This window comes from Pimephales promelas, chromosome 7, assembly GCF_988280905.1.
Source record: "Pimephales promelas chromosome 7, fPimPro1.hap1.1, whole genome shotgun sequence".
Taxonomy (NCBI): domain Eukaryota; kingdom Metazoa; phylum Chordata; class Actinopteri; order Cypriniformes; family Leuciscidae; genus Pimephales; species Pimephales promelas.
The window spans coordinates 31,783,196-31,808,205 of NC_142775.1; the positions used below are offsets into that span (position 1 = coordinate 31,783,196).

Below are 25,010 nucleotides of genomic sequence, written 5' to 3' on the forward strand. Positions count from 1 at the left end.
TAGAGATGTAGACTTTTAGTAATGAATGGAAGTAGGAGGGAGCTGATTCTGTGGTCAGTCTGTAAGCAAGGGTCAACGCCTTGAACTTGATGCGAGCAGCGAGTGGCAGACATTGCAGAGAGATGAACAGAGGAGTGACGTGGGGCCATTTGGGCTCATTTTAAACCAGATGAGCTGCAGCATTCTGGATCATTTGTAAAGATTTAATTGCACATGATGGAAGTCCAGCCAGAAGAGCATTGCAGTCATCAGAAATGACCAGGGCCTGGGCGGGAATTTGTGTTGCATGCTCAGTTAGAAAAAGGCCTGATTTGTTGTGCATAGCAAACCTTCATGATCTAGCTGTTTTTTGTAATTTGGTCTGTGAAGGTCAGCTGCTCATCAAAAGTTACTCCTAGATTTATGACTGACCTTGATGGGGTGATTGAGGATGAATCTAGCTGGATAGTGAAGTCGTGCTGTAGAGACGGATTGACAGGGAGGACGAGAAACTTCGTTCTTTCATCCATGGCGAGATGTCTGCCAGACAGCTTGAGATTCGTGCAGCTACTGTGGGATCATCTGGTTGAAATGAGAGGTAGAGCTGGGTGTCATTGGCATAACAATGGTAAGAGAAACCATGTGCCTGTATGATGGGTCCCAATGATGTGGTGTAAATCACTGGGTTGGCACGGCACATCTTGCACTTAACTGTATTTGTATCTACTTTATCAAGGGACATCCCTGCATGTTTTCCAAGCCATGATGAGAAAGTATTTTAATTAAAACATAGGCCTACTATTGAAAAAAATATGACAAAAAAGAACAGTCCTGGATTATTAATAATATCATCAATGTTTTTGAAAAAAAAAAAAACATCTAAAAGAAATATGACTGTCTCATAAAGCTTAATTTCAATACACAGGCCTATTGAACTTGAAACATCATTTTTTCAGGTTTGTTGAACTTGAACTGATTATGTTCACTGAAAGTACATAGCAACTTAATAACAGATAAGTTGCACTAAAGTTACAGACACACACAGGCACTGAAGTTAGATGTTTTTATTTTTATTTTTTATTCAAGATCTAATTTTTTACAGAGTAATTCAGAACTAATTGACAGTGTTTCCGGCTGTACAAGACATGGCTGTTTGTACACCAAATCTGTGACTTCTCATCATCGGTTGTAAAAGTAAAGCTCCTTAGGGAGGGTGAATGAGAGAGGAAATACATTCCTTAGATCAGGATATGAAGAGCCTCGTGCGTATGACTTAAGATTTCAGTTCAGCTTTTTTTTTTTCCTGCACTGTAAAGGAGCAGGAAAAGGGGTTTGATTGTTTAGTTGAGCCATAAGTGCCAAGTCTGCTGAGGGTAAAGTGCACTCATTCCAAAAGACATTTTTTCCTTTTGTTAAACATAAATGAAAACACAGAAGGGAAGGAATTGTAGACAAACACTCCCTGTTTGTATTTCTGACGCACATCACACAACAGAAAAGTCATATTTCTGTTCAGTCTGACATTCTGTTATATATAAGTCAGATTTTCACTTTGATTTATAGTTGTAATGCACAACAGGTTTTACATTGTTAAACCAATTACATATTTATTGTAAATAGATATTTGTTGTGCTATTAGCCATATACAGGGACTAAATATAAGCAATCACCCAGAATATTTACATTTACATTTGATAATTTAGCAGGTGCTTTTATCCAAAGCGACTTACAAATGAGGAATACAACAATGAATCAATTAAAAATGCAATAAACATGAGAAGTGCTTCTAATACAAAGTTTCAGACATCATTCAGGATAGCACATGATAGAATAGGGAAGGATTGAGGAATAGTGAGAGCATAGCTGAATATATATATATATATATATATATTTTTTTTTTTTTTTCAGCAGGCTGCAGGTAAGTACTCGCAGTAGACAAATTTTCTTGAAAATTCTCAGAATCCCCTAGAAACTCCATAACAACAACCTAAAAACATGTTAGCAACTGCATAGCAGCACCCTGGCAACCATATATACTGCTCTCCAGCTCTGTGGCAGAAATAATGTAAGAGCTGAAAAATTGAATGTAAGAGAGAAAAATTATTCCATACAAAATTACTATCAAATTTCACAGTTTTGTTTCCTTCCAGGATCTGTCAGCATCTTACTTTAGCCAAACACACTTTTCCACTGTTTGTGTAGCCCTTAATTTGATGTATGTGTTCCTAAATGATCTTTATAGGGAAAAAACAGCCTCACAGATGTCTGGACACAGCTCATGCCTCCCACTGGGTCCCTTGTGACCCCTCCTCTGTCCGGTCTTGACATGTGAGGCCAGCGGGAAATAAACGTGAAACTAATTTGTGTAAAAATGTCAGGGCCCTTTATTTGCAACATTGTTGAATGATATATTTTTTTTTTTTTTTGGCCAGAGGAACTGTGGACATTTTAAATGATTATTTCTGTGGCCTAATACAACTTGAAGTGTTTATTTGTACAGGAAAATGTAATACATCTACAGTAGTTTGATGATTTAGATTTATTCGCAGTGGTATTTTATCAGAGAAAAAAAGTCAAAAGAATGTCATAGGATCACCCAATGGTTCATATTAAACACATTAAATTGTCTAGCAAATGTTATGAATGTAACTGTACTGTTACATTCTACACAGCCTAACTGAATCCTTGAGGCCTTTATTTTATTTTATTTTCGTTCCCATTTCCCCTCCCATTACAAAGTATCAAACCCTTATTTATGCACATTTCTATTGTGTTAAAGGAACCTTATTCATCTAATGGTTTTTGCTGTTGTTGATGATGATTTGGCTGTTACTTTTTGAGGAAATTTTACTATGGAAAGAAATACTATGGACCTGTAGTGCCTGCCAGCCAAAATATCCAACTTAGCCATAGTCTTCATGTGAGTTGAGATTTGTTAGTTGGAAGAAGAAATGTTACACTTTAGAGAAGAAAATCACTATTCACTACTCCATCACTGTTTTTGTGACAGTTAGCTTTTTTTCTTCTTTTTTAGCAGGAGGTTTAATACAATATGTTACAACAGATAATTTCGTATGATAGTTTCTTGTTATTGGGAAAGAGGATTGTTCCTATCCTTCTTTTTTTTCTGTTGAACCGTTATTTGCTTCAGGTTGAACCTGAAAATCTGTTGAACTGCTTGTTTGCTCTCATTGTCCGTTTAATCACACATATTCTAGTCCATCCCTTTACTCTCACTACATTAAAAATGGATTCATTTTGAAGACTGCAACTCTATGAGATTCATTCAGCTAGCATTATTATTATATTGATACCTTTTTTTTTTTTTTGGAGATGACACGTAATGTTAATGGAACATTTTCTCTGTTTCCCTCCTTCAAAAAGATTCCACAAGTATTTCCCGAATGCCGTCTTCATTTCCTCATGCCTCCATACTGAAAGAGACATTTCTTCTCTAGTTTCTCAAAGGACTTTTTTATTTCCTTTAAATACCCCCCTTCTATCTTCCACTTTGTCTGTGCCCTTTCCATATTCAGCTGTAGAGTCTTGGAAAAAGTCTCTTCAGATTTAAAGAGCACATAGACAAACAGAAGGAGCATTGTAGAAAGGGAGAAGCACAAGATGCAACTGGGCACACAGAGATTTATTATTTTTTTTTTACTTTTATTTGGGTGCGATCTAACAACTGCACTTTCTTTTTTGCAATGCTTTTCTGTATCCCATTTCATGGATACAGAAAAGCATTGCCCCCACATATAAGTGACTACAGTCATGTCTCTGTTATTGCTAATGTGGGACAAGATATATACAGTATGTATGTATAACATGTCTGTCTATGCATCCATCAATCCATCTGCCCACCCAGCAGTTGACTAATAGTATTTACAGTACACCAACCTACAGCCATCAGACTTTAAATCTCTCTTTAAAATGTAAAAGCATGCAAAACACTCAGCCTTAACTTTCAGACTTCATGGCTTTTTCCAACTTTCAAAAATATATATAGAGAGACTGGCCAAAACCCTGTTAGTGCATTGTTGTTGTTTCACCTGAACGACTTAATTGAAAAATCATATCCTGGCCTCTTCTTCAAAAATGCAAAAATCCATAACCCTTGACAGGAAGGATCCTGTCAAGGGTTTTGGATTTTTGCATGTTTGATGATTAGTCATCTTAAAGTATATATAGGCTAATATATTGACATTTCCGGTCTTGACAAACATTCCTCTCTATTTAAATTCTAGGGCCCTATCTTGCACCCGGCGCAAATGACAAATGACACTGACGCATGTATCATTCCTATTTTGCACCCGCACAAAGCGGGCTTTTTTCTAATATTAGTCTAACGTTATGTTAGAGATTTTAAAGATAACGTTCAAATACGTTGTTGACTTAACTTAGAACAGATGTAGACATCCTTTTTTAATTTATCCACGTTTAGTTGGTGCTGTGGTCTACCGCATAACTTAATCGCATAACTTAATCCAGAGCAGATACTTCTCTCGGTTGAGATGTGGCTTGGGAAAGGGTAAAAAAATACACACCGTCACCCAGCTCGGGAACCTAGTGTCGAAGCTGCATGTACCCCATGCACACCGTTTGACCATTTTAAACTTAAAATGACAAGAAAAAACGAATGAAAACAGACTAACTGCAATGCGTTTCAATGGATGTGGAAGCAGAGAATGTCCAAGTGTATTGGGTTAGCTGCGCACTGTGATTGCCTCATCGCGTTTTAGGGCATGGCTTAGCCATAGGTCAATTCCGCCACTGACCAGAAAAAAAAAAAAACAAGTCTAAAATCAGTGGCGAGTTGTGCGTTGTTCATAATACTATTTTAAACGCGCATGCTTGGCATAATGTAGCGGGTGCACAACGCGCATACACTTTGATTCTCTCATCATCACAGATCAATCATACACAGCAAATCATATATTATAACAAGGAAAAATATTAACACATGAAGGAAATTATTGTGGTATCCATGAAGATGTAAAAAAAAATGCAGTTTTTTTTGCTTCCACGCCTGTTTAACCTATGGTGATTTTGGTGGGTTTCTCCCATCCAAGTACAACGTCACTTCTGTCTTTCACTGCACTGACCAGAACGTTGGTCTCCTCGGCTGTGAAGCGCTCCTGGCATGCGCCTCATAAATCCGCCATAACAATAACAATCCGCCATGCAACATGCACACCTGCTCTTAAAGGGTATGTTGGAGGACGCTCTGATTGGTTTATTTCACGTTACGCCGGACCACACCTATGAATAATAAAGCTATTTCAACACCTTTTAAACTTGCGTCGAATGCAAGAGTCGTTTATCCCCCCCACAAAGTTACTTGCGCTTCGCGCTTGATACTTGCGTTTCAGGGGTGCATTTCCCAAAAGCATCGTTAGCCAAATTTGGTCGCAAGTTCCGTTGTTACCAATAGAGTTCAATGGAAATTGCTACCAACTTGCGAACATAGTTGGCTAATGATGCTTTCGGGAAACGCACCCCTGATCGTTAAAATAGAGCTTCTAGTGTCAAAGAAGAAAATGTGGAGGTCAAAATTGATTCATAGGCCTTTAGCTTCCATTAAACTACACACTATAAAGTAAAACAAAAAGTGACCTTGAGTTGTAAAAATGTATTTATGAGTACTTGTGTCTAATATGTCATAAGGGACTAGTAAAGAACTTAATGGCATTGACAGTACAGTAGTAAACCATATATTTTAGCCATTTTAGGTATTTGTGATCTGCTCAGGCTGTATGAAAAAGATGCCCCCATTTTACTAAAGGCCATGGCTCTTTTGTTTTAGTCTCAACACTGGAATTAAACCTGTAGTTTCCACTCGGTTGGCAGTCTAAACAGTGATCTAAGAGTAATCAACATGAGTGACTTGAAAGGAACCGAGCTGAAGGTCGCTGAAAAGATGCACATGAGGTTTGACGTATGTTCGAAACATCTGTTTGCCTGTCTCAGTAGAGGCACATTTCCTGTAGAGGAAGTCTTGCTTTGGAGTGATTTACAGTCAGTCAGTCAGTCGGTCAGTCTCATCCTATCATATCTTATCTGTCTACAATGTGAAGACCTTTATTGCTCAGGTACGGGTACACCAAGATTGTATAAAGAACACGTTTAAAAAATTACATAATTTACATAATTATCATTACTGTAAATTTTGTATTTGTTTTATCTGTGAGTGTGGCATATAAGTAAAGTTTTTTTTTTTATGGGGGAATGAATTATTCACGATCAGTCACTTGTTTTCTTTACGTCTCTTTTTGGAAGAAAACAATAATATTTTTTCTATGCAGGAAGGAGGAGTTTAGTCTCTCATGTCAGTGAAAAGAATCAGGTCATGTTCTCTCTCTCTCTCTCTCTCTCTCTCTCTCTCTCTCTCTCTCTCTCTCTCTCTCTCTCTCTCTCTCTCTCTCTCTCTCTCTATCTTTCTCCCCTCCCTCCCTCCCTGCTCTGGGCCTTCTGCCCACAGGAAGGTTTCCCATACACGTGACACACACCCAGACATCTCACACATGTTCTGATGCACATTTGCTCTGCTTCCATGTGTTATACTTAAATGTCACAATGATAAACACACAATGGAATGGAAAAGCACTTGCATTTCTTGGAACTGTTCAAACACACAGACCAACAAATGAAGTGTTTTGAGATGTGTAATTTGTTAGACGGCCACACAATCATCATTCAGTGATGGTTATGTTTATGCAATTATGTTATGTTCTGTGTTTAATCCTATGTTTATTCATTAAATTGTATAATTAATTCATTAATCCAGCTGACGTTTTACATTTTTGGAAACAATCTATATGTATAAATTTGATTTGGAAAATGTATCTAGTCCAGTCATGAAAGTCTAAAAGTTGCAATCTATAATCAATCACGTCATCACCACATGACACAAGCTGATTGGCCTCTGCTGACCCTGTAGCCAATGTATTTGCTTTTTAAACATTGAAATTATCTGGTTCATTGTTTGCTAAGCTAGTCCTGCTGTGTGCTATCAGAGTTCCTCTGAAACCCACCACCTCCCCAGCTCCACCTGTCTAGATCTGCTATGGGTTTTATATATGTCTATTTATGCAGCAGCATATCTTACATGCTCATGGCAGCGTTTCTGTCTATCTATTAGCTGTAGCAAGTCCTTATTTGCTCTGCAGCTGCATCAGCAGAGGTGTAGCAGATCCACCAAGGCCAAATACATTAACACATCCATATTCAATAACATGCCAAAATTATTCCGGTAGTTGTTGTGATTGAAATTTGTATAGAATATAATACAGTGCCAATTTGGAGTCAGTAAGATTTTTATTACAATTATTTTATTCTTCAAGGATGCATTAAATGGACCAAAATTAATAGTAAAACTCATGTATAATGCCCTTCTTACTTTCTATTCATTAAATAATCCTGACAAAAAATAGCTTCCACAAAAAATATTAAGCAGCACAACTGTTTTCAACATTTGTAATAAGAAATGTTTCTTGAGCAGCAAACAAGCATATCAGAATGATTTCTGAAAGATGAGATGTGATACTAAAGACCAGTCTAATGATGCTGAAAATTCAGCTTTGCCATCATAAGAATAAATTGCAATACCAATAAAGTCCAATACCAAGTTAAGAAATACAAAAAAATAAGGTTTGTATTCTTAAATTAAGTCTTCACCAATCCAGCAATTGCAAAATGAAAACAAAAAATCCAAATAAATGATTTGTTTAGCAGTAGTTAGTTCAACAATAATGTACATATGTTCACTATGTGGATGTCTGCAAGTTGGTAACACTCAAATCACATTTTTTTCCCATGACTGCTAATGATACTGGCATCTTCTGGAATCTACAAATGCTCCAGTGGAAGAATTGCAATGAAATGATAATCTGTTTGTGGTTTAGTTTGGTGGCCAAATCAGCAACGGATCCTTTCCCTCAATTGACTATTGTGTGTAAGACTCAAGAATCAAGCTGCAGGCCTTCAGTTCGCCCACGTTTGGATCTCTGCCCTAGTTGTCCAGTTGGTCTCCTGGTGAGCAATGTTTTAGCACAGCTGGAACAGGAGTGGGTGGCAGATCATTTTGTGAGAGAGAAGACATAAAGCGTGCTAAGTGATGTACCAAACAGCTACTGGATGAACCAACACAGATACAGTAGTTTTGATTTTAGTTGAAGTTTGTGGGTGTTTGACAGTTGACTTGTTTTGTGTGTAATATTAGAACTTGTGAGTAGATGTTACTAGTTTGATGTGTGACAGTGATAGTGGTATCGTACAAATTGTGAAAGGATTGAAATAGCTGTTTTCTGTGTGCAGTATTGTCTCTCCCATAGCCTGAAATGTCAGATGGGGAAATGATTTGTTCCACTAAGTTTGGGAATTCCACTAAGGTTTTCCAAGGACAACATGGCCTAGTTGCCACTGATACATTTCATGTTCAATGCAATGTAAATTATATATTTTATTAAGAGAGTCGTTTGTCTTATCTGAACGCTATGACCCAATCGTTCTTCTAGAATTGATATGAATAGAAAAATATGTTAACTGTTGTGTGTGTCATAATCATTTACTTCCATTGTAAGTGCCTTACAGTAAACGAGAGACGAGTCAAAATTATTTTTTAGTGGTCATCAAAATGATGTCACAAATGCAGTCAACTAAGCATAACATGACAAGCGAGGGTTACTTAAAATTGTTGTTGTGGAAAAAAGTTACGTGAATTTAAGGCGTTGCCACTCAAGTGTGTGGTACTGTCATCACTCCGTCAGCCTTGAACTATACTAAGATGGAAAAAAAAAAACTTGTTACTTAAAGTGACGAATATTCCATTATTTCCTCAAAGGAAACTTGATATTTCCAGCTCAAGGGGTGTTTGCTTTTATAAACCAGGTCTTTAAATCCCATGGGCATGTCTGTTAGGATATGAAAGCTAATGTGTCCGTATGATGTTATTGATTGTCCGGTGGAGGTCTTCCCATAGCACAGTTCCCTAGCTTCATTCTCACTTATATTACAGCTGGATCCTGTCTGCACTCACAAGCCGAGCCTCAGAGGGCTCATTCCTGAATCTTGAGGCAATGGTGCAGGTGCCTGTGGCTCCTCAAAAAGTAAGGGGCCTAACCAGGCCTCCCAACACACGTGAATCTCATGCACTCGCATAGACGTGCTAATGGAGGAAACTGTGTAAACACAAGGCATTTGTAAAACAGAATGAACCAAAAAAATCACCCACAGTCTGTGTGTTTACTCACTGCTTTGTTTAATATATTTCATGTCGTCTTTCTTTAACTCTGGATTGAATTACTTGATGGAAAGTGAGGCACGTGTGGCAACATGTGGGCCAGACTCCAAAAAATGATCTATCTGGGCCAATTAAAGACAAATCTAAACACATTAAAAGCATAATAAACACAGGATATCAGTGTAGCTGATCTGTGTAGAATACATCCTCTGACCAGGCCAGCTATCAGGAGAATGTCAGTAAAGAACTTGGTATGGCTGGATAGTGTCTTTCTTTCTATAATTCGCCCTCTAGACTAACTTATTTATCCCTTGCATTTACTTTAACACACAATTATAATTAATAATAATAATACCCTGGTATCCACTGTATACTGTATTTTTAATGACATGGCAACTTTAATTTTGCAAATGATTAGCAATGATTAGTAAGGATTTCTGAAGGGTCATGTGACACTGAAGACAGGAGTAATGATGCTGAAAATACTGCTTTGTCATCATAGGAATAAATTACTCAAACATATTAAAAAAGAGAACAGTAATTTCAATGAGTAATGGTATTTCACAGGATCTTTCATTAATAAATGTAATGGGTTTGCATTTTTCATCTGTAAGCCATCTATTGGCGAACTGTGCAATGTTAAATGTAATGCTCAATTTCAGATTAATATTTAATTTTGACTCCCACAGGCTTTATTGTTTAGCTCTGGGTTCTGAAGTTAAGAGGATGTGTTTGGAAATGGAGCAGTGAAATTTGGTTCAGTTTTAATAGATTTTATAGTCACCTATTTCAGAGAGAGCAGACACAAATGTCAGCACCACTGTTAATAAGCACAGAGACCAAAAAGAGTCTTTGGGATACTTAATAAAAAATAATGATGTCAATGCATTTCATAAATGTCACACCAATTGTTTTTATTACGTTTTAAATGATAACATAATCAACATACTGTTCAATAATAAGGAAAGTATGCTTTTTGTTGTTGTCTAGTGTTAGTGGAGCATGTTCATATGTAATGTGATGAACTACACTTGAAATTACTCGGATGGGACACCTGTGTGAACTAGAACTAAACTAAGAACTGTTCTCAGGACCAAACAATGATTGGAGGATGGGAGGTTGAGATCTCATGCTTTCAAAGCTAGTTTGCTAATTGTTAGTCTCTCCGAAATTGTCTGGCCTACCTTCAATGTAAAATGGTTCTTAAATTATTTTTTTATTTTTGGTTGTGATGACTTTTGGTTTGATACTCTGTATCTAATACATTGACATTCATATTGTTTAAAGTGTGGCTAAAATTTCCAAATACTTTTTGGGCCACTATAAATGTTTTGCTTAAAAATGGTATCAGACAGGGATGACACTTCAAATTTTGACATTATCAGACACCAACTTAGTGCCTCTCTCTGAATCTATCTCTTCACCATCCTGTTTGGATTCCTTCCTTCCTTAAGGGAGCTATCTGTTACTAAGCCAACAGTATGAACCATGGCAACCACTCCAGCCCTGTAGCCCAGTAAGCATCACTGTGTAAATACAGTGGGGATAAAATAGCAGGCGTATAAGAAAAAAGGATTTTGAGGGTATATGTGCTGTATTTGTGTGGGAGCAGTCCCAGAGCCTCGCTTGTATTTGGACTATCGCTTTTCCCAAGGACCGGAGATATTTCATTGTGAAGATTAGTCATAGACTAAATAAAATCATCTCCAGTGGGAGGTTAAATGAACTGCAACCCCTGACATGGTTTCCAAATATACCTCCGGATGAGCATGAAACATTAGTGACATGAAGCAACTGTGTTTAACGTAGAATACATTAATACAATCTGTTAGTCAGAACACCATGTATGGAAGTTTTGCTGGGGCTCTTGTACTGAATGGTCAAATTCACAAATCCAGTTAGTAAATTGCAGAATTTATCGAAAATACAGATGTGTATGGAGAGGTTTACAGGTATACCTGTTTTCATTCAATTCACCTACCTGTGTGATTATGATATCTTTTCTTTTGCTTTCTAATTTCAATATCTGAACTAGAGTTGCCATACCAGTTGACAATAGAAATATCATTTGCAGTACAACAGAAACAAAAAAAAAATATGTTTATATATAAAACAACTGAATAGTCATTGCTTCGAGTGTATTACTTTATACACTCTAAAAAATGCTGGGTTGTTTTAACCCAACTTTGGGTCAAATATGGACTAACCCAGCCGTTGGGTTAAATTTTTACATTACATTTTTAACCCAACATTTCGGGTTTGTCCATATTTGACCCAAAATTGGGTTAAAACAACCCAGCATTTTTTAGAGTGTACGTAAACAAAATAAAGTGACTGAAGTTTGTAACAGTATTACATATTCAAGAACATTCTGAAATTAAAAAGAAAAGTCTTAAGTAATCAACTTTCTCGATGCCCTTAGTCACTCAGTAATCGTGGAGTATGTACCTTCAACTGGCACTGCTCAAAGTCATTGATTCTGCACCATCCATGGTTAAATATCTCCATGTAAATGGTCTCAATTTTTTTAACCAAGTTCCTGATGTAGTCAGTGTTTCCAAAATATGAAAGACACTGGTGTGGGACAAGGGCCGAGTGTGTTTCAAGGTTGAGCAGATTTACATTGCAGTCATGGATGCTGCCATTGCTCTTCTGTGCCACATTTATCGCTTCCAGATCCTGTCCAGTAGGTGTCAGAAAAGTGCTGTTTACATTGGTTTACCAAGTGGCAAAAAAAAAAAAAAAAACACCAGAAGAAGCAGGTGACCCTTTCCACCATTTACTGGACTGGAGTATGACACACTGGATTTGAAATTACATGAGGGTTAGTCAATTATTTGATGAGCAATTCCTTAAAACACTAATATTAAAGTGCCCTATTATGCTATTTTATTTCTCAAAGAGTCTGAAAACGGTTCGTTTGAAGATTGAGTTTCTATAAACCCCTCCTTGCCACCAGCCAGACGGCCCAATCTGTTGTGATTGGTCTATCGCTTACAGCACGAGTCTGAAACCAAATGCCTATTACCATATCTAAATTTCAGCTCCGGAGGCTTCCTCAATGCTTTATTCACAGTAATACGGATGATGACGTTGGTTTTTCCATATCAATTCCAGTGTGAGTCCTCATCTTTTTGAAGTGCATGTAAAGAGTATTTGCAGTGCTGAAAACAGAATCTTCTTGACATTTCGACAACACAAACCAAACTTGTCCAGACCTCAGCTACAGTGTTTGAGGTCAAAGTAGATGTCATGCACAGAAAGCCAAGGAAGACATAGACTGGCATTATGGAATTTTGTTACAGGAAGAGAGAATGGGATTGCTGATGACTCATTTCAGAAGTTCAGAATATATTATATATTTTAGGAGGCAATAACTTTGTTTGTTGTGCACTTTGATCATTAAATCTTTACAGAATTTTTTCCATTATCTATCAGCTATATTATACACTGCATGAAAGGTAATATTCGTATTAAAAAAAAACAAAAAAAAACATAAAAGCAAATATTTATTTAGTTCCAGTAGATAATAATCCACCTCAGAAAGATGAACCAACATGTGATAAATTTACTAGAATGTGTACTAGAATAGTTGCTCAATCTGTGAGCATTTATGACGCTACCTTTGACCCGTAACACTTGACCTAAAGCTCCAAAGTGACTCAATTTGATTCAGATCCAGGAGGATTTTCCCATCATCCAAGCACACTGACCTGCACGTCCTGGCCTTATGAATGTTTATTTGTTAGTGTTTTAGAGGGTAAAAGTCACTTTTTGGCCTTATTTCCCATCGTTTCTTTTTGTGAAAGGGCTTTCCTGAATGCTCCCCATGGATATTAAGCACTCAGAGCACATTTATTAAATTTATGGTCTTTTGGCACAGCAGCCATTAATAGCAGAAATGCTTGTCATTTTTGTTCATTCTGTTCTAATACTAGAATGACCCTCTAAATTACACATACAACATCAGCAGAATATGGAAATGTAAAACATTCAGTGATGGACTGTGAATTCGTAATGCCGTGGGAACAGAGTTTTAATTGAGCAATTATTATTTTATTTTTTTACTCAATGGACTCCCAAAGAGCTCAGCATGACTGTTTTTGGGTCTGCATGTGTGTATATAATTCTGTACAGTTGTTGGCATGGCATTAACAGTGCACATACACACATAGATGCACGTGGAGGTCTGGACTTACTCACACTCTATTTCACCAGCTCTCTCTTTCTTACTCTCTCTCGCCCAGTCTGTCTTTGTTTCTGTGTGTTTATTGGCACCCATTAGGGGAAGTTGAGAGACTGAAGCTCACATTTACCATTTAAAGCCTAAGACAGTGCGCTGGGCTGAATTCTGGGTAAGTACTTCACTAATACAACTGGCCGAGGTCACTCTCAGGTTCACATCTTCATGAAATCTATTTGCTATACCCTTTGATCATGCTGAAATATGTTCTACCCTTAGCCTAAATGTCTAACCAAAGAATCGCGTCTGATTTGTTGAGTCAGATGTCACCTCACTGTTATGACATCACTAGCATGCTTCACATTACATGACCTGCCCACTGTTTACTTTGTAAGGATCTGCACATCACTAATGACGTTATTCTTTATTAGATACCTTACATCAGTGCTTAGTATCCAAAAGACTAACTGAGATGTCAAACAAATGAAAAGAAATTTAAACAACAGTCCCTAGTCATTATATAGTAATTGTGTAAAGGCACACAAGGATCCTTACATCTTTTAAATGCCAAGTCTTCTGGCATCAGCCTCTCTCTTGTATAAATACATCAATAGTCACTAGGCTTCCTAATGATGGGAAACAGTGAGGGTTGGTTAAGTAGTACTCAGTAGCTGGGATTGTGTCCAGCCGTCCACTTCTGATGCTGCTTCTGTGCAGACCAAAAAAAAAAAAAAAAAGACAGACTCAAATTGTGTAGAACAGATATTAAGTATTTTTGAGATTATCAGCAGTGTTGTAGTACTCGAGACTCGGACTCGGTCTCGAGACCATATTTTAATGGTCTTGGTCTTGTCATGGACTCGTGTGCATTTGGACTCGGAATTGACTCGTACTCGAACATTTTTTTTTTTTCAGGACTCGGACTTATTCCCGAGTCCACTCGAGTTCAATTCAAAATATTTTTCATGATTATTAATGTATGTTAATAAAATATTTCTTTAAATTGATTGACACGCCCAGTGATTGGTGATTTTCTAGTGTGCAACTGCGCATGACAAATTGTAATAAAATTACTTTTAACACCACCTACTATGTGGCCTTTTTACCCTAAACTGATCATATTTTTTAAACTGTAAGTAAATTCAGTAAAAAAAAAAAAATAAAAAAAAAAAGGATTTCTCTAAGTAAATAAAAGTAAATTAGGTAATCAACCCTCACTGGTCTCGGTCTCGACTCGGACTTGACCGTCTCTGGTCTCGGACTCGACTCTCTATGGACTCGGCCTTGACTCGGACTCGACTCTCTCTGGTCTCGGTCTCGACTCGGACTCGAGTGAGGTGGTCTCGACTACAACACTGATTATCAGAGATCGATGACTTGACATTATTTAAACAGTGCAGGAATTGCTGATTATATTTGTGAAACAAGTTTCTCTGACCCTGCATCCTAGCTTCGCTCAAGTTTGAGACCTTGATAAAAACATAACAGCACTGCAAGGACAATATAAACAAATATTTAACTCAGTAATACACATTCTGTCAACATTTACTCACCCTTATATCAATCCAAACCAGTATGACCTTCATTCTTCTGTAAAACACAATTCCAAATTCCATGAAATGGCAGGGCACTTCACTTTTTAACACTTAATAAACCACTTAAAAGTGTCAGCAAAAAAAAGTAAATAAAAGAAAAAAAAAAGTATTCAGATTTTTAAACTATTTTTAATACAATCATGACTGCTGCCATTGTTCTCCTGTCCACCATGCAGCGCTTGACACTCCAGTCCAGTAGATGTCAGAAAGGCACATTTCTCATTTAATTGGTTTGACAACTGGCATTAAAACTTCAGAAGCAGGTGAATATTTTCACTATCTAGTATCTACTGGATCAGAGAATGACACCATAGACATCATAGACATCATACGCCCTATCGACCGCTACTGCCGATTGGCACGGCCGAGCCGTGGCGCCGCCATCTTAAACCGGTCACCCACTCGACTCAGTATTATCTGTTTGGCAGGTGTGATGAGCTGTCAGCGCATTTAATTAATCATATCTCACTGAAAACCGAACAGATTTTTTTTTGTGGATTAGTTGTGCGCTATTTGCATGAAGGACCTCTGTCAGTAACGTAACTTATAGAAGAGAAAACACATTAGTAAGATTGCAAAAATGGCCTCAGAGAGCACAGACCAAACCACACTGAGAAAAGAGCACAACCCAATTAGTCTTGAATATGTTTGTATGTTTAATGTTAATATTTAATAGCATTTAAATTTGCTGCTCCCTCTGCCTGGAATTGTTTGCAAATTACATTGAAACTGAGGAAACTGGTCTCGTTGGACACCTTCAAATTAATTTTAAATGATTTGGAGAATGAAACATCGGGCTGTAGATGTTTTTTTATGTATTTGATATTGAAATTGTCCTAGAGTTGCTTGTGTTTGTATTGTTGGGTGTTATTTGTTACACTCAAATGTGCTGTGTCTGTCAGTTTTGGCCAGGATGCTCTTGTAAAAGATATTCTTAATCTCAATGTGCTTCTTTCCTGGTAAAATAAAGGTTATATGTAATATGTTAAGAAGACACAATAATGAATCGCTTGATCCTTGTATTCAACCCATGTCATCAAAATCTCACTATTGCTAGGCAACCCTGACATTTCTGCTCAGGTGTCTGAAGGTTCAGTTTCCCAGTTAGTGTAATTCTGCTAAGCAAAAAATAAATATTAGAGGGAACATTACAGACCACCCAACCCAGTCCTACGAGACCCTCCGCACGTGCTCGAGTGATTCACGTCTAACACATGATGATGATGTCACATGTACTCTCATGATAGGTTGTATATTATTTTTGCAGTTAATTTTGTTCTGGTCCTGCCTTAGACATTGTGTGAAAACAGATAGGTTAAGTATAGACATCTGGAGTGCCATCTTCTCATTCACCTGACATATTCAGGATAAATGACTCATGTCCTCAGACAGATGTTCTTAGTTTTAGTAAAAAAAAAAAAAAAAGCCTTCTAAAAATGTGTTTGCCTGTTAGCAGTTACATATCTGTCTTGTGTGTTTTTGAAAGGAATGTTATGGGTTTAATATAAGCTAGACACTATTTCTGTGTTCATGATTGGCTGTATTAATTGAACGAACTTTCCATAGAATTCTATGGGTCAAGGCAATGCACTGTCCTCTTTGTTCTTTTCCCACAGTCGTGTTGTGGCCTCAAAGAGCTATTGTTTGTAATTTGATCCAGGGCTGGGACTGGATGTATTCACTACTGCTTGGATTTCTGCCTTGCACTCTAAAAAATGATGTGTTGGATTTACTTAAAATATATATGCACCATTTTTGCATCATACTTTTTAAGTAATCCCAACTTGGAATAATTTTACTTAAAAGTAACAAGAAAATCTGGTTTCACTTTATTTGGATGGTCCCTTTAACACATTCAGTTTACTATAAGTAACGTTGTACCTACATCTCTACTAACTCTCACTAGAGTGTTAGTAGAGTATTAGTAGACTGGTAGGGTTAGGGTTAGAATAAGTTGGCATGTAGTTGCAAAGTTACTTATAGTCAGTAGATTGTCAGTTGGAGGAGCATCACAATTAAGATTTGGCAAATATTAAGCTGACAGTCTACTAATACTGTAATGAGAGTTAGTTGACATGTAGTTGAAAAGTTACTTATAGTCAACAGAATGTTCAAAAGGGACCATCAAAATAAAGTGTTACCGAAAATCTTTGTTATATGTACTTAATTATTTGAGTTCACGCAACATTCTTTACTTAAAAATGTATGCATCACGTTACATATATTTTTAAGTAAAGAATGTCACGTGAACTAAAATATTTAAGTTTATTTTATGTAAAATTATTCCAAGTTAAAAATTTACTTAATTAAATGATTACGGATTACTTAAAAAGTATGACGCAAAAATGGTGCATATATCTTTTAAGTAAATCCAACACAGTGCAGGCCATGTGAGATCAAAACAAATCTTAGTTCTGTTTACTTAACATTTAAGCTCATTTATATATAAAAATAAGACAATTAAATCAGTTGAACCAACCATTTTAACTTATTTTAGATCTTCAGCTTACATGTCTTAAAATAAATCAAACTTGCAAATCACACACAATAAAGCATTTCACTTTATTATTTATTTTTTACCCAAAACTTTTAAATTGCATCTTAAAATATATTAAAATAGAAAATAGTTTTTTAAATAATAATAATAATAATAATAGTCACAATATTACAGTTTTTTCTTGGATCAAAGAAATGAAGGCTTGGTGGGCAGAAGATATATAGGCCTATATATTTATTTTTTTCAAAAATCAATAAAAACAATTAAATGTAATAAATTAGTCCATTATTAAATGCCTATAAATATAAAAATTAGTCTATTAATATCTATTAATTTAAACAAAATAGAAGTTAATTAATGACTTTTGTCCAGAGGTTTTGAACGAATCTCTTCAAAAACATTTTACTGGAAAACAGTAAAGATCTACAATCTTTATTTGAAGCTAAACTTTTGTTTAAAGGGTTTTTACTTATTTTGATAATAATTGTGAAGGTTTAATTTACTGAATTGTCGCTGTCATTTAGGAATAATATTGTGCTAGAATCAAGATTGCCATTATTTAATTATAAATTGTGCACACGGAGCTGTAGGCAATGTGTTTTTGAATGTAATATTTATGTTAACGTTACCAAAAGGCTAACCCGTGCCCAAAGCCCCCTTCCCCGCGATCCATGTATAGATAGAGAATATGGGAATTTGTAATGCAAGGTACATTTGTTTTATCCAAAACAACTCGCTAATAAAGTAGGCCTATAATCTAGGCTATCCGTGGGGGAGAAAGCGCCGTCCGAATTGGTAACCGAACGCGTCAAACACGTCGCGTCTAGTTAGATGCTTGAATCTTCCGCAGCCCGCTCAAGTTCAAATTTTTCTACAGAGGAAGACGTTCGCGGCAAACGAGTCACCCAATTCGCGACGCCCCGGCGCGAATGATGCGTCTTCGCGTCTTTGCATTGACTATGAATGTAATCTGCTATCGCAAATAATTAAATTCACGTTCTGTGTGAACACACCATTAATGCATAAGCCAACATCATGGTCATATATTTTGAAAAAACACAATATACTCTTCAAATACTCGCGTGCAAAACACTTATTTCATTCATTAACATGTAGACTACAAACGTTTACATTCGTAAGTAACACGTTTCTAATTGTTGATGCAAAATTTGTAGCAATTCTGAAATTCAGTTAAAAGTACATTTCTTGACCAAAAATGCAATAAATGATCATGTGTAGGCCTAAGTACAAAAAATAAGCTTACCTCTTCTCAACGTCTTCACATGTGCTGTGAAATAAAATGGCTTAATTTTTGTCTGGATAGGCATCACGGGAAATTGCATATCACGTGGCTCATATAGTACTTAAAATGATATGCTAGATTTACTTAATTTTGACGCAAGTTGACATGCCTTATGTATTTTTCATTTTATTTATACATACATTTAAGTGCACCTAGTAACTTATATTTTTGTGTTACACACACTATATATGTTAAGTAAACGTTGAAAAGTTATGAATACTTAATTTTTTATGTTTGATCCAATTACTTTTATAAGTAATGGTTGTTCGGCTAACGAATCGTTTTTTAGAGTGTGGAACATAATATTACACAATCATACAAGTTGGCGAGGACATTGAAATGATCATGGACTGCTGCAAAATTCTCACCTGCTGCGTCCCAATTCGCATAACGGATGTCCTAAATACTATTCGAAAATAGAATTAGTACATCCCAAGTCTTATGTATGTTGAAATGAGTGTTTAAAAGATACCTGGATGGTCTACTATTTCAGGTCAGAATATGAAGTGCAGATAGATGCACACTCTAATGGCTGATATTGCCCATAATTCATTGCGTGTTTGACAAGAATTCGGTTAGAACTACAACCATGAGTGAAAAGTGTTAAAAAACTACAGGCATGGAGTTTTTATGTAAAGAGGTTTAGATAAAGGGGTTTGAGTGATTAATTATCAGTATCTAACCTGACGAGAATTTATTTATTCGGTGTTGGCTACATTATATTGAATCTGCAGCAGCATTGTGAACTTTTGTAAATATACGATTAGCCATTAACTTTTAAATTCATCATTATATTCAAATTGCAAACACATGAGGAGAGTCTCCTCAGGAAAGACCCTCAACTGGCAGGTGAACCTGCTACAACATTTCTCTCGGAAATGGTAAGAAATTAAATTAGATTAAATGGAGGATTTGAACTGTGACAAGATGATTGACAGGGCAGTTTACGGTGACAGGATGCAAGCGACAGAGCTGTCCGTTAAAGATGATGAAGTAGTATGTCCCAAACCTTGCCTCTTTTGCTACACACACAACATTTACTTTTTCTTCATAAAAAGAGTACATACTTTTAAGGGCGTTGTATAAGTAGGCAATTTGGGACATAATTCATCATCTTTTACAGCTCTGTCGCGTGCATCCTGTCACAGTGAACTGCCCTGTCAATCATCTAAATCTAGGCACACCCTTTTCTGGGTTGGACTGTGTTTCCAAAAACCTGTGGGAAAACTCCACTAAAGATATTCTTGCAATTTTCTTCGAACATTCTCATTTTGTGTTCCACAAAAAGTAAAGATTTAGAACAAATGAGGGCGAGTAAATTGTGACAGAATATTTTTTTATGAACTATTCCTTTAGATATCTCCACTTTAAGTGCCATTTTTGCTCTGAGACCTTTCTAAACCTGCATTCCTACAGTAGTTTAGAGTGTTGATGCTCAGGCATTTGTCTGTGCTTCCTGCCTTTACTCTTCGGAGTACTTCCCGTTTCCTGAGTCAACCTCTCAGATTACAGCTACTGTTTGTAGTTGATTCAGAAACGTGTGACTCAGAGCTCACGTGCAGCTCTGTGATGCTTCATTTACTTGATCAAAATAGTAACACTTTAATTTTGTGAAATATGATTAACATTTTCAATAACCTTTCTGTTTGTTTGTTTTTTTAAATATATTAATTCATGTGGAGGCAAAGCTGTATTTTCAGCATCATTACTTCAGTCTTCAGTGTCACATGGCCCTTCAGAAATCATTCTAATATGCTAATTTGCTGCTCAAGAAACATTTTTTTTTTTATTAAATGTTGAAAACAGTGCTGCTTAATATATTTTTGTGACATCCGTAATGCATTCTTTGATGAATAGAAAGTTAAAAAGAAAAGCATTTATTTAAACTTATTAAATTTTGTAACTTTAATGTCTTTACTGTTACTATTGATGATTTAATGCAACCAGGCTAAATAAATGAATATTAATTTCTTAAAAAATATATATATATATTTACATGTATGTAAAATGTGTATATATATATATATATATATATATATATGTGTGTGTGTGTGTGTGTGTGTGTGTGTGTGTGTGTGTGTGTGTGTGTGTGTGTGTGTGTGTGTATTCTGTTTTTTTCTGCATTTTGTATTTTTTTCACTCACAAGCACAACATCTGTCTCTAGACCATTTTAAACATCTGCTCTAAATTTGCTGTAGTCTAGTTTGATTTTTCATCCTATGAACAGCAGACCAGAATAAAGACACTGGACATTATGTGGATGGCTTATATGTTCTACAGCACCAGTTCCAGCTGTGTCCCCTCTTGCATCGACCACATGTACCAGGCTTTACCAACTACAGCGCATCATTCATACCAGAGGCTGAGATACACAACATAATATATATATATATATATATATATATATATAGTTTATACAGTATAAGTACTTGCAATATCCTGCCCTAATCCAATGGACACCAGAAAATGTAGACTCTGATAGCTGAAAGTTTCAACAATGCAGTTAAGCATGCAGTGTATTTTGTGTAACGCTTCCTTTTACAGTCCAGTTACCCATGTAAATACTATGTACTTATTTTAGTAACTACAATTACTGGGTAATAACTAATACTAACCCTGAACCTACCAATAAACCTACCCCTGTTCCATGTACTTACCTTATATTGGCCAGTACTTTCTAGGTACAGTAAGTACACTTTAAGTACTGTACTGTAAAAGGAAGTGTTACCGTTTTTTGTCTATACACCATATTATCCTGCTATGCATCTTGATTAGTTGCAGACAAAAACATAAACATAAATAGCTGCCTCTTAATTTACTGCTATCCCACCTCCTCAACTCCTCCGTGTCTCCTGTTTTTTTCCTGCCGATTTTTGGGTGATGAGGTAATGGAGGAGGTGAGGAGACACTTAACCCTTCAAATGTGACATTACTGTTACACTCAGTGAACACACAGGGTTTGCATGGGAAACATGGAAAGTTCAAGAAGAATTGAATTTTGTTAAGGCCAACTGGGTGAGCAGATTAAATAACATAATTTAAATGTATTTTTCTTGGAGAGACATGGAGAGAAATGAAAGGAATGACAAAACAAAAGACAGATTTATGCAGAGAGGAAACAATCGTGTAGGGCAGAAGCAGAGGGTAAGAGAAACAGGAAATGACCGACACTTTTAGGGCTTCACTCTGAACTGGAGAACCCTGGGAGAGTTTGACTTTTACCTTGCACACCCAGGAGCTGTCAGTGACTTAAACTAATGGCTAATTGCTTATTTCCTCCTCACACAAATGTACACTTAGGGACATGTCTGTTTGTATTTTTCTAAATATATTAAGTGCCCTTCAGCTCTCCCATTCCTCTTGTTTTCCTTTGTTTCCTTAGAGTTTTTAGACTTGCTTTGCCCTATATCTTTCTCTTGTCTTCACTCTTTTCACACAGCTGAACTTTTAAAGGACAAGTTTGCTGATTTTTAACTTTAAATAAAGATTTTGCCATAATTTATGCACGCTCATTCAAGCCAAACTTTTTGTTATTTTTTTATATTTACCATGTTCTTTTTGTTGGCTTGCTTTTTGTTTTTCTTTACAACAAAATTGTTCTTGAAGAATGTCCTGGCCACTCTTTTTGATATAATGAAAATGAATAGGGACAAAATGTCATAAAGGTTGCAATATGGTCTTTTCATATGACCTGTGCACTATAATCCAAATCTGCTAAAGCCTTGTGATAGCATTGTCTACTGCACAAACAGATTTAACTTAAATATAACTCGGTTTTGACATCAAACCTGGCATGATGCAACTAAAAATACTATAATCAAGAGATATTTTCCTATAATCAAGTGAATTCACTATAATCAAGTGAATGTTGTACGTCTTCAGAAGAACTTTCTCACTAAATAGAATAATTATTCACGTCAAATCTTGTTTTTGGTTTGTTGTCAGTTCTGAGTCGTGCCGCTCACTCCTCATTAGAATCTGCACATGTACCATTAGATGGGACAGGACAGAAATGAGTACTGATAAGTAATGAGTATCCACAGTTGAAGGTTGAAGGATGTTTGATCTTAAAGCAATGCCAGATGATGGTGAACATTTTTTTTTTTTTTTTTTAAATTGAAGAGACCCTAAATCTACCTATGTAGAATTAAGCAGAGACATTTGGCTTAATCTGACTGTGTTTATGCTGGTTTGTGGAAGGTTATGGCTCCACCCAAACACACACTTTTATGCTTTCACGCTAATCTGCGATTGATAGGACTTGGGCCAAAAACCTTTTCATCTGAGTGCATTTGCTGTGTTGTATGCCATGAATTGATCTCAGATTTAAGCACTGCAGACTGCCAGTGCTCATGCTTGTCTATCATTGTTACTGTCTCATTTAACCAAATGTACACCAAAAGAGTGTTGCCAGTTCCATTACTGCCAAGGCCTCATGACATACAGTACATTACCATTCAAAAGTTTGAGGTTGGTGAGATGTTTATTGTTTTTGAAAGAAGTATTTTATGCTCACCAAAACTCAATTTGTTTGATCAATAAATTTATCTGGCTATTAAACCTTTTTGGCATGTAGGGCTATATAAAATTGAGTAAAAAATGGGTTTATATATAAAAAATGGGTCTAATAGAACCCCAATGAATTTCATCTTTTTTTTTTTTTTTTTTAACTACGCATAACTATGCATGAGTTTAAAGAGAGACCACTACTGAAATAGATTTTTGTATTTTTTATGTTACTATTTTTTGTAAGTTTGCTGATTCAGTGGGCCAAAGCAGGTTGGTTTCCCCCTGTTGAGCAAATAGATAATGGGTTAAGGAATCAGGAAGACACATAGGGGACAGGATGTTTGATGGCCAGCAGGGAATTGACCTGGTTGGTGGTGACGGACCAGGAAATAACAAACCTCATGTACTGTATTTGATCTTTTATACCATCTGGGCACAAATACAAAGCTTTTTCTGAAGGGAAAAAAAAAGGATGTGGCCATGGAGTAATGTTATTTTAGTAAACGTTGTTATATTTTCATTGACTGTGACTTGCAGATACTAAGCCCAGATACGTTAATGCTTTATTTAGGTAAAAACAGATGATGTGTCTGCACAAAGTATATCAAGGACATGTAAGGATGTTTATATTTCAAAACAACAGCGATCATTTGATTTCTTGGGTCATTGCTAGTTTTGTAGGGGTGTAGGGTGATCGCTAGGATGTGGCTAACACATGTAAAAACAACAAATCGTGGACTTTAAGTGAAGGGTAGGACATCATATTTAATGGGCCAATATTTGCTGAATTTTAGGGATGTGCATAATATATTTGGCAGAATGGGTCAGCTAAACATTTGGTTCTTGAGAATGAGAAAGAAAGAAAGAATTTTTTTCTGGATAAAACATTTGGTTTTTGAGAAAGAAAAAAATATTTTTTTTCTGGATAATACAACAGCTAAATAATGAGCTGCTTAAAACTATGTGGGCTATTGTATGTCTATGAAAGGACTTGTGGTGCATTTTATGGAGAATACTCTGGAAATCCATGTCAATTACTTTCCCATACTTAAGGCAGTAATTCACATCAGTGCATCAGAGTAGTCTGAGACTATACATATATATGTATGTGTGTATATATATATATATATATATATTATATATATATATGAAGAGTTCAGATGCAAAAGCCTCTAAATGCCATTTGAAATTTTCTTCTAAAATGACCATTTTTTATCAAGCTTGTATATTTAAGTTCAGTAATTTAACTTAAATATAGGTAATCTTCATTGCCATTTAAGTGAAACTACTGAACTTATATATACAAGCTTGATAAAAATGATCATTTTAGAAGAAAATTTCAAATGGCACTTAGAGGCTTTTGCATCTGAACTCTTCATATATATATATATATATATATATATATATATATATATAGCAGGGTTGAGTTCTTATATGCTCATATGCTCAACCCTGCATGTAAGCTCTTATCATATAAGGCACTTCTCATCCTTTATGTCTATTATCTTTATTGAATGTTGCACTTTAATGACGTCTCTGTCAGCCGGTTTATCTCACTTCAAGGGACCTACTGGCTTTTTTGTGAATGCAGAAAAAACAGAAAAATGGCCCTATGGGATAAGGGAACATTTAGTTCTTGGGGGTATGGTCTGGTGGCTAGTCCCTATAACCGAGTTCCTAACTGTGAAAGACCCTATAGAACCTT

At 36.1% G+C, this 25,010-nt stretch overlaps 1 protein-coding gene across 1 annotated transcript in view; it reads left to right on the forward strand.

Moving 5' to 3' along the window:
* col4a2 (collagen, type IV, alpha 2) overlaps nt 1-25,010 on the forward strand; it is an 86,470-nt gene that overhangs the window by 26,866 nt on the left and 34,594 nt on the right. The gene's annotated exons all lie outside the window — the stretch shown is intronic.